The sequence below is a fragment of the Mus caroli genome, chromosome 17 (assembly GCF_900094665.2).
Source record: "Mus caroli chromosome 17, CAROLI_EIJ_v1.1, whole genome shotgun sequence".
NCBI lineage: Eukaryota > Metazoa > Chordata > Mammalia > Rodentia > Muridae > Mus > Mus caroli.
Genome location: NC_034586.1, coordinates 25,862,599 through 25,873,213, shown reverse-complemented (window position 1 = coordinate 25,873,213; position 10,615 = coordinate 25,862,599). Strand labels below are relative to the sequence as shown.

The following is a 10,615-nucleotide window of genomic DNA, read 5'->3' as shown; positions in this document are numbered from 1 at the left end:
CTGGCTGTCCTGGAACTCACTTTGTAGACCAGGCTGGCCTCGAACTCAGAAATCCACCTGCCTCTGCCTCCTGAGTGCTGGGATTAAAGGCGTTCGCCACCACACCCGGCGTCAGTTGTCTCTTAACTATATCCAGGCATTGGATTTTCAAGAGTCTAGAATGGGTGTGTGTTGGGGTGGGGGCTGGGGCTAACCTTGGGTAATTTAGAGTTGCCGATATACACACTTTTTGCAATTTCCCCCCTTAGGCTATCCTTCTTCCCTGACTCATATCTGGCAGTCTGAGGCAAATGGCTAAGTCATGTGTGGGTCAAGTGAGTCCCTTGGGCTTGGTGCCCAAGCTCACTGGGGGCAGGTTGTTCAGGACCTGTGCCCTGGCCTTTCCAATTTCCTGTCTAGAGGTTTTCAGAAGCAACCAAAAGCCATGACCAAAAAGCATGTGAGTCCCTAGGGACCTAAAGTTTCCCTATCAAGTAAGTCCCTTGCTCAAACTAGCATAGATCATTTCCAGGGCCAGACAGCATGCTGGGGTGGGGTCTGTTTGGTACCCAGCTAAAGGTTTGGTATCCAGACAGAGGCCAGGTCTGTGTAACTCCAAGTTAGACTAAAAGGACAGAGATCAGGATAGCTCTGTGGAGGGAGCACGCTTTGTGCAGTATCCCTCCTGCCAGTGACTTCTTCCCACCAGTCAGGGAGCCCAGCTAGGCAGAGGCTGCACAGCTGCCGTCTGCTCACTCTTGGCTCCACTGCCTGGCAGCTACCTGCCTGTGTCTGCTCTCTGCTCTGGAGGGGGAGGCAGCGTTCCTCCGTGGACCATCAGGCAGGCGAGGCCTCGCCAGAGCCTGGCCTCATGATGGATTCACTGAGTATGACTTTCTGATGTGGGGGGCTGCTCAGTCCTGTGGCAGATTCCATACCATCTGGTGCGAGCTTCTTGAAAGAGCTGAGAGAAGGAAAAACTCCACATGCTGGCTGCTCGTGCTGGGGGAAGGGTGTCTCTGTGCAGGCAGGTGCGGGTGGGTGTGCATGTACCAGTCTGTTGGTATACATGGGTGGGAACCTCTTCATGTGCCATGATCGCGTGCATTCACAAAGGTGTGGATTTAAACATTAGGAGTTCGATACCACAGTGATCCCAGTTCCTTCCCAGGGACCACTCAGCAAATAGAGTATTAATAAATAATAATGCTACCATCTTTTTATGCTGTCTGCAAACAGCAATAACTGCTTTGCTCACACTGTTTTTGGTTTTGTTATGTTTTTTGAGGTAGGGTCTCATAACCCAAGCTAGCCTCACAGTGGTTTGTGTAGCCAAGGATCATCCTGCCTGATCATCCTGCCTCCCTTTCCACGTGTTGGAATGACAGCTGTCACTCGCTTTGGCTACTGCAGTCTGCAGGAGAAATCTAACCTCCTCCACCCTACAGATGGGCCCACTGAAATCCTGGGAGCCAAATGAACTGCCCAAAGATCCAATTTGTAAGCAACACAGTCAGCATCCGAGATGGGGTTTTCATTACACCGATGCCTGAGAGTTCATTCCCAACCCCTTCCTGAATCTCATCGAGAAAAAGAATAAACAGCAAACCAGGCTGTACACACCAGGAATAATTCACGGGAAATGAATGCCAAGCAAAAGGAGCCGGACCCCAAGCAAAATAGCTACCGAATTGTTCCGTTTTCGGGAAGGACAGAAATGGACAGGACTCGGATATGATGTCAAAAATTAGGAGAATGAGCCAGGGCGTGATAGCTGTAAACCCAGGACTCAGGAGGTGGAAGCAGGATGGGGGGGGGGAGCGCATGGGGAGGGGGCGGTTGGGGGGAGTGTTCAAGGTCATCCTCATCTGCTTAGGAGTTTGGAGCTGGCCTGGGCTTCATGAAGCTCTATCTCAAACAAACAATTAGGCGAAAATGGTGGGCTGGAGCTGCAGCTCAGTGGTGAAGGGTTGCCTGCTCTGGCCTGAGAAAAGGAAAGGGCGGAAGGGAACACGAATGACATTCTTAGGGGGCAGTCACTGGCTTATAGATCTGGCTTATAGTTATAACTTATAGATCTGGCTACTGATTACATGAAGGCATGTTGTAGTAAATGTTTAATCTCAGTGTGGGGATTTCTACCCCACCTTAAAGCATTCCCAGATGAAAGACACAACACTTTCTAATAAGCCCTAGACAGCACTAGAGCTGGGCAGACATCAACCCTCTGAGCTAGTTTGTCTACTTCTCCATCAATAACCCTGAGATATGACTTGCTATGTTCCACTGGGGCCGTTCCTACTTCGACTGGCCAGCCCTCATGGCCAGTTCTCACCATCTCTTGGCCTACAGTGTCTTCTCCTCTCTCCACCTTCCCTCTCTTTCCCTCTTGGTCCAGCCCCAGCCCCGAAGCCCCAGGAACCAAAACCCCACCTACATCTCTTCTGCCCAGCTCTAGGCTGTAGGCATCTTCAATCAATCAACAGTTTTAGATTAAGGAGGAAGGTTCCATAGCATCACTTGGTATACATGAGGATTTCTTCATCCCTGGGGGCAAGCAGACCATGGGTGGCAGTGCCTGGCATTCCAATACCAAACCTTGACAATTCGCCTATGTGGTTAATGCATTCTTATATGAATTATTTCCCTTAATAAAGAGTTGGAAATAAAGTTAAAATATCTTGCCAGATTCTGTGAGGAATACAAGGACAAGCACTACACGGCCTGCATTTAGGGGCTTTGGGAAGATTCCACGCTTTGAGATGGGAAGAAACCTTGGGGTTAGTAGACTCCACACTGAGTGTTCTGGGTGAGCTACACGGAGTGATGAGGTCAATCTAAAGACTCCAGTAAAGTGCTCATGTGGCACGCTTGAGTTCCTTGGTTCATGCCCACCCAGCACTGCCTAGGCTAAGAATGGTGGCACCTACCTGTAACCTAGATCTGGGAAATGAAGACAGGAAGATCAGAAGTTCAAGGGCACCCATAGCTGCATAGGTAATTTAGGGCCAGCTCTACTTCTGTGAGGCCTGCCTCAACACTAAATAAAGAGGCAAGATGTGGCAGTACACATTTTTAATCCCAGCACTCAGAGGTAAGTGGACCTCTGTGATTTGAGGCAATCCTAGTCTATACACTGAGTTAGTTATAACACAGCCATGGCTACAGATCAAGACCTTGTCTCTAAACCAACCAATCAATCACTCAGTCAATCCAAAGACAAACAGACAGAAAGTGAAGAAAAGAAAGGACCGTGGCCAAGAGACAGTCATGTCTTTTGAAGTCCAACGTGCCTGGTTGACTCCCTAGGTCCATCCCCAGCTAGCTGAGGGATACTGAGAGAGGTATTTAACACCTCAAAACCTTAGCTACCACTGCAATGCAGTGGGGAGCCACGTGGTGGGAGGAGAGAACCGACCCCCACAAAGTCTGATCTCCACACGAGTGTGTGCACACACACTAGAAAATTAAATGTAAATTGTATGTATGTATGTATGTATATGTGTATGTATGTATGTATGTGTGTATGTATGTATGTGTGTGTATGTATGTATATGTGTGTATGTATGTATGTGTGTAAAAGTATGTATGTATGCATGTATGTATATGTGTGTGTATTTATGTATGTATGTATGTGAGCTGATGAATGAATGGCTGAAGACCTTGAGTCATCTAATCAAAGACCAACCACTGAGACACTTCCTTCCCCCAAGGACTTATTTAGAGTTCCCACTTCCTCTTTCATGCTCTTCCAGGCCCCTGGGAAGCAGTGCAGGAAACCAGACAGTCTTTCATGGGTTACTTTTTTCTGCATGCAACACAAACGCACTGTCCCACCCCCCCAAATAAAACAGCGCCTTAAACACAACAGCCATTTATTTTGGTTTCCTTGGAAGAAGTCCATTAAAATATGTGTATCAGGGGCTGGAGAGATGGCCCAGGGGTTAAGAGCACTTGATGCTCTTCCAGAGGACCCGGGTTCAGTTCCCAGAATGCATGTTGTAACTCTAGCTGCAGGGCATCTTTCGCCCTCTTCTGGCTTCAGCAGGCATCAGCATAAATGTGGGTACACACACAGATAGGGAGAGACATACACATAAGAATATTTAAATCTTAAATAAAAATATTTAAAAATCTGAAAATGTGTGTTACAGAAAAAAGCCAAGACAGGACACAGTGTGGGGGTGGGGGTGAGAGTGTGTGCATCCTGTGTCTGATAAAGAGCTGGTTTCCAAAATGTATAAAGAGCTGATGAAATTCAATAACAAAAAGACACACAGTTGAAAAGAGACATTTGAACAGCCGTGAACCCAAAGATGTAGGAATAACTACGAAGCAAGTGAAAGGAGCCAACATCATTAGTCAGCAGGGAAATGCGGATCAAAACCACAGGGGATATTACCTCACAGCCACCAGAAGGAACATCACCAGAAACACACACAAACAAGCCTTCCTGAAGATGTGGAAATACCCATACCCTTATTTGGGACTGGGGGGGGGGGGGGGGGGTGTTCAGCCACTTTGGAAAAACAGTCTGGCAATTTAAAAATATACTTTTGATATGATTTTACTGTACAATCCAGCGGGGCTACTCATCAAGAGAGATGAGCAAAGTCTACACAACTTGTATGCAAACGCCAATAGCAGCGCTATTCCTAACAGCCATGAAGGGAGAACAACCTATTCACTTCCTAGTGGGTGGTGGACCTGTATATTGGAATACTACACACCCAATAAAAAAGGGGGGGTGGAGTCCTAATGTGTGCTGCATGGGTGGAAACAAGTGTGCTCAGTGCTGGATGGGAAAGGCCACACCTATAATTCTGTAGACTGGGGACATCTAGGGAAATCTAATCTATAGAGACAGGAAGTAAGATTGTGCTCAGCAGGGTAGAGGTGAGTGCAGGGGTGGAGAAGGAAACGCCTAATAGCATAAGAATTGTGAGTTATTGTAGCTACTCTTGTTTCTGACTTATGTTCTTTCACCAACGTGTAACATAGTACAGCCATGCACAGGAACCTTAAATGGACAGCTCGATTTATACCAACTTACATAGTGCACGCGCGGGCACACACACAGACTCACGCACACCCCTGAATAATCAGGAGAGCGCCCACCATCTAAGAAAGCACTCCAGGCCAGCCCCACTCCCCACTGAGCATGCTCGCAGTGGGCGCCACTAGCACAGTCTAGTCTCACAGGGCGCTTCATTTCCCTGGTTCCTTGGACGTGTCTCCTTAAGCTACCATTCCACCTCTCCTCCGCCTGATGCTTACTGAGGACCTCCAGCTCTGGGCAGAAAGGAAACAAGCTCTCTGGTAGGCACACTTATCCTAGAACCACAGTGGCCTTCTGCTGTGTCACTGGGTGGATCCTTCACTGGGTGTTGACCCCTCTCTCCAGGAACGATTACAAATTCTGAGTCTTTCACAAGGCAGGGAGTAACAAGGAGTAGCAGGTTTAGGTTGAGAGGGATACCCCAGCTCAGCATCCCTAACGCTGCAGGGCTGAGGTCGCAGCTCTCCCTTTTTCTGGGTCTAGACTCCCACCTCTGGCAATCTCTCCGGCAATCTCCTGAGCTCAGGGCTCCTCTCGCGCACGCCAGGCTCTCTAGCCTCCTTTCCTAGCCAAACCCTCTCCCTCTCAACTCAACAAGCGCGTTTGCTTACCATGCTTTACTTTAAAGACTGAGAAATTGAGAGACCCCCTAGGTGAGGGGAAGTTCCTTCATCTTGACTCACTAACTCCGCCCCCTTTCTTTTGTGAGGTTTCTCCCTCAGTCAATCACCACCTTAATTTTGGAGACAGGGTCTCTCTGAATCTAGGGCTCACAGATTTAGCTCAGCTTGGCCAGCAAGCCTAGAAAACCACCCTGTCTCTGCCTCCTACACTGGGATTGGCTTGCTCTTCTTCAAGATGGGTGCTAGATCCAAACTCGGGTCTTCATCCTTTCAGGACAAGCGCTTTATGGACGAGCCTCATGGTCTCCGAACTCTTTATAACTGTAGACACTGAAACCCATTTGCGCTCCAAGGCCCACCAAGGGTAGCTTGTTAATCCCTGTATGGCCCAGACTCCCGCAAAGCCTTCCGAACACGTGACCAACACTCAATTAGTACACGTTGTATTCAAATCTAATTAAAAGATGGCTTTGGGTGAGTGGAGGCTTCCTGGGGCTAGTGGGAGACCTGAAGCAGAAAGAGGAGTTATTTAAGGAGGCAGAAGAGAGCTGCAAGGTGACTGCAGCTGGCCCGGTGGGCTGTGTCCTTAGACTGAGCCAAGCATTGGGCTTCCCCTCTCCCTGCCTCAGGGAGGCCAGTGGGGCAGGCAAAGGCTGGTGTCACCATCCATCACAGCGTGACAGCCCGAGGGAGCACAGGGCCCATTCTGGAGGACACTTTCAATCAACGTTGGTTCAGTTTATTCCCTCTGAATGACTCTGGGATGTAAATAAAATTAAGTTAATGCTACTGTGTTTGTCTCTAGCTGGGGTGATAATGGGCTGGAGAGATGCTGCTGCCCCTGAGGACTAGTGGGCTTTTCGCCTATTGGCATTGGGGGGAACAGCCAAGTACCAGACACGTAAAACCTGCTACCTGCAGCCACATGTGCCTCAGGACCACTGGGAATAGAGAACCAACACACAATAAGCTTCCTCCTCCTCTTCTATCTCCTCCTCCTCTTCTTTTTTCTTCCTCTTCCTCTTCCTCCTCCTCCTTCTCCTCCTCCTTCTTCTTTTGGGTTTTCGAGGCAGGGTCTCTGTGTAGCCCTGGTTGCTCTGAAACTCAGAATGCTGCCTGCCTCTGCCTCCTGGGTGCTAAGACTAAATGTGCATACTGCCACCGCCATGCAGGTTTCAACACAGAATCTTAAACTTAACTTTAAAAAACCATCAGATTTTTAAATGATTTTTATATATTTTGTAACTCAGTTGCATGATTGTGTGTGTGTGTGTGTGTGTGTGTGTGTGTGATTGGTTAGTTGCTGTTGTTGGCTGGTTGGTTGGTTGGTTTGATTTTTTTTTTTTTTTTTTTTTTTTTTTTTTTGGTTTTTTGAGACAGGGTTTTTCTTTGTAGCCCTGGCTGTCCTGGAAACTCACTCTGTAGACCAGGCTGGCCTCGAACTCAGAAATCTGCCTGCCTCTGCCTCCCATGTGCTGGGAAAGGCATATGCCACCACTGCCCAGCTGGTTTGATTTTTTTAGGATAGGGTTTCCATCTCCACAACAGCTATGGCTGTTCTGAAACTATGTAGACCATGGTGGCCTTGAACTCAGAGAGATCCACCTGTCTCTGCCTCACTCCCAAGTGCTGGGATTATTGGCATGAGTGGATCTTGAGTGTCTACTTGGAGCTGATGCTGTCTGCCACATTGTCAAATGGGTGGACATGCCTAATAGCCATCAGTTGAGAGGGCTGGGAGGTTGTATTACTACCGGTCTCCCTCTGTGTCAGACTTACCCTAGATGGGTGGCCTCTCTACTCTCTACAGATAAACCCATGTCCCTGTAGGCAGGGCCCACTCGGAAGAACTGGGTTATATAATTGATGGTCATGGCACACGGCTTTGGGCCTCGGTCTCTGCTTCCTGATCCACAGAGACATACACAAGCTCAAGTTCTTTATGCCACAAGTGCCGGAGGCTCGCACACCAGACTCTCCCCACCCTGACAGACTGTGCCCTCTAAACCCAGAGCCAAAAATTAGCTCTTCCTCCCTTAAAGGGCTTCCTCTTTGTTTTTGTTTTTGTTTTGTTTTCGAGACAGGGTTTCTCTGTGTAGCCCTGGTTGTCCTGGAACTCACTCTGTAAACCAGACTGGCCTTGAACTCAGAAATCCACCTGCCTCTGCCTTCCAAGAGCTGGGATTAAAGGCATACCCCACCACTGCCCGGCTAAATTGCTTCTTTTAGTTTCTTAAGACTTATTTTTATTTTTCTGCGTCTCTCCATGTGTACCATGTGTATAGGTGTCCACAGAGACCAGAAGAGGGAGTCAGATCCCCTGGTGCTGGAGGTACAGGTAGTCTGTGAGCCAACCCATCCCCTCCCCTCCCTACCCCCCAATGTCAGTGCTAGGATCTGAACTCAGGAGACACACACACACACACACATACACACACACACACACACACACACACACACACACACACACACACACGGCAGGGGAGGGAGGAGACACAGACACAGACAGACACAGAGAGATCTCCTAACCCTGTTCTGATGGAATTACATCAAGACTCAATAGACCTTGATTCTCTTTGCCCACAGGACACTGCCCTCTAACTCTGTCTTTCCAAAACTAAGGTCCAGAGACAAAGGAAGAAAGAAAAGAAGGGAGGAAGGAAAGAAGGAAGTAAGGAAGTAAGTAAGGGAGGGAGGGAGGAAGGGATGAAGGCAGTCCTCAGGATTTCTTCCCAGGCAGAGCTGCCTCAGTTAGAGGCCTCAATAGATTATGATTCCCCAGATAGGAAGACAATTCAGTCAGTCCAAGGAGAGATTCCATTAACAAAGACATTCCGGAGCAGAGGCAATTTTCCAATAGAAACATCCTCCACTCATGGAATTTGCCCTGATGAGAGGAGAGGGCCAAGGCCCCACCCCCATGCCCTCTCACCTCTCCCTTCAGCCATCTCCGTTTACAGAAGGAACTGTGGGAAAATAATCCTGTGATTTTTAACTCTATTTATAAATCTCTTCAAGCTTTCATGTGGCCCAGAAGAAAGCCTGGCCAGAACATTCCAGATCACAGAGGAAATCAAAGGGCATGCTTATATTCACGGGACAAAGCCTGAGGACAGAAGTCTCCTGGGACCCTGGGGTGAGGTAGTGGATTCAAAATCACACACACAAAAATTAAAGTCACACCTCACCTCCTGTCCTGGAAGTCCCACCAATCTGATTGGTGTACATGCCTAAGTCTGTCCCTGGCAGGATTTCTGACTTCTGGGGCCAGTCGACAAAACACGATCTTAAAGTACATCTGCAACCTGAAGAATGCCCATTGGCAGCATTCTGCCATCTGCCAATGTCTGAGGCGGCGGCATCCGTGGGCTGTGGAACTGATACCTGGCTGCTGGGTTCTCTAGCTTAGTAGATGTGATCTGACTGCTCTAATGCTCTGAGACCCTAGACTCAGTCCTCCCCTGCCCACACCGCCCCTGTGAATTCTGCTATACTAGAGCATCTTTGGGCAGATACTGACAGGCACAGATGGGTGAGGGCTGCCTGCACTTTCGCACTGTTCTTCAATTCATCTGTCAGTGATGTTTCCCAGCACAGCCTGCCCCAACCAGGTATTGGAGGGTGGTAGCATTCTGTCTAAACTCCACCCCATAGTTACCTGGCAACAGCCAGGTACACCTGACCCACTATAAGAGAGGCTGCTTGCCCCCTCCTCCCTCTTTTTGCTTCTCTCTTGTTCTCTTGTTCTTCTGCTCTCTTGTTCTTCCTCTTCCTTTCCCATTCCCTTCCCCCTCTCTCTCCATGCTCATGGCCGGCCTCTACTTCTCTACTCTCTCCCTCTCTTTCTTTCTCTGCCTCTACTACCCTCTTAACTCCCCTCCCTGTGCCCTGAATAAACTCTATTCTATACTACAGCATCGAGTGGCTGGTTCCTCAGGAAGAAGGGATGCCTTGGCATGAGCCCACTGAGACAACCACTTCCCCCACACCTCACCACACCTCCATAGAACATAACACACATACCCTCTTTTTTTTTTTTAAGATTTATTTATTTTTATTTATATGAGTACACTGTAGCTGTCTTCAGACACACCAGAAGAGGGCATAAGATCTCATTACAGATGGTTGTGAGTCTCCATGTGGTTGCTGAGAATTGAGCTCAGGACCTCTGGAAGAGCAGTCAGTGCTCTTAACCACTGAGCCATCTCTCCAGCCTGCTCTTTATCTTTTTTATAAACACATCAGAGGGGGGACTTGTCTAGCCCACACTGTGTGTCACCAGGCTGTCTGTCGATGGACGCCCCAGAGATCCATCCCTTCTCTGTGAATCTCTATGTGCAAGATTCACAGCAGAGGCCCCAGCAAATGCCTGCTTCTGTCCTCCCTGCCGCAGCCCTCAGCTCAGGGCTTTGCTTGGCACACAGAGAAGCTTCCTGATCTCTGGGCTTCCCACACACAGCCCAGGAGTTCCGGAAGTGGCTGGGAATGAGAGCTGGAAAGAAAGAGCCCTAGATGGCTTTCTAGAGCCTTCTGTAGAGCTACATCTTTGGTGTGCAATGGCTGCAAACAGCAGCCTCCTTGGTAGTGTATGTAGCCAGTTGACTATATGGGTTGCCTCAAGGAACCTTGGAGACAATTTTCTGGCAGTTGATAATCAAGTCTCTGATCACAGTGTGTCCCTGATCTGGGCTCCAGACAGGTATGCGTGATGCTTTTGGGAAGACCCAGGACACAGTGGTCAGGATTCACATTGGCCAGGTCATCATGTCCATCCCTACCAAGTTGCAGAACAAGGAACATGTGATTGAGGCTCTGCACAGAGCCAAGTTCAAGATCCCTGGCTGCCAGAAGATCCACATCTCAAAGAAGTGGGGCTTCACCAAGTTTAATGCAGATGAATTTGAAGACATGGTTGCTGTGAATCAGCTCATTCCTGATGGCTGTAGTGTCAAAT

General features: G+C 48.7%; 1 pseudogene; it reads left to right on the top strand.

The window, feature by feature from the left end:
* The first annotated feature begins 10,191 nt into the window (after positions 1–10,191).
* On the top strand, positions 10,192–10,299 carry LOC115029842 (annotated as a pseudogene).
* The last annotated feature ends 316 nt before the right edge of the window (positions 10,300–10,615 follow it).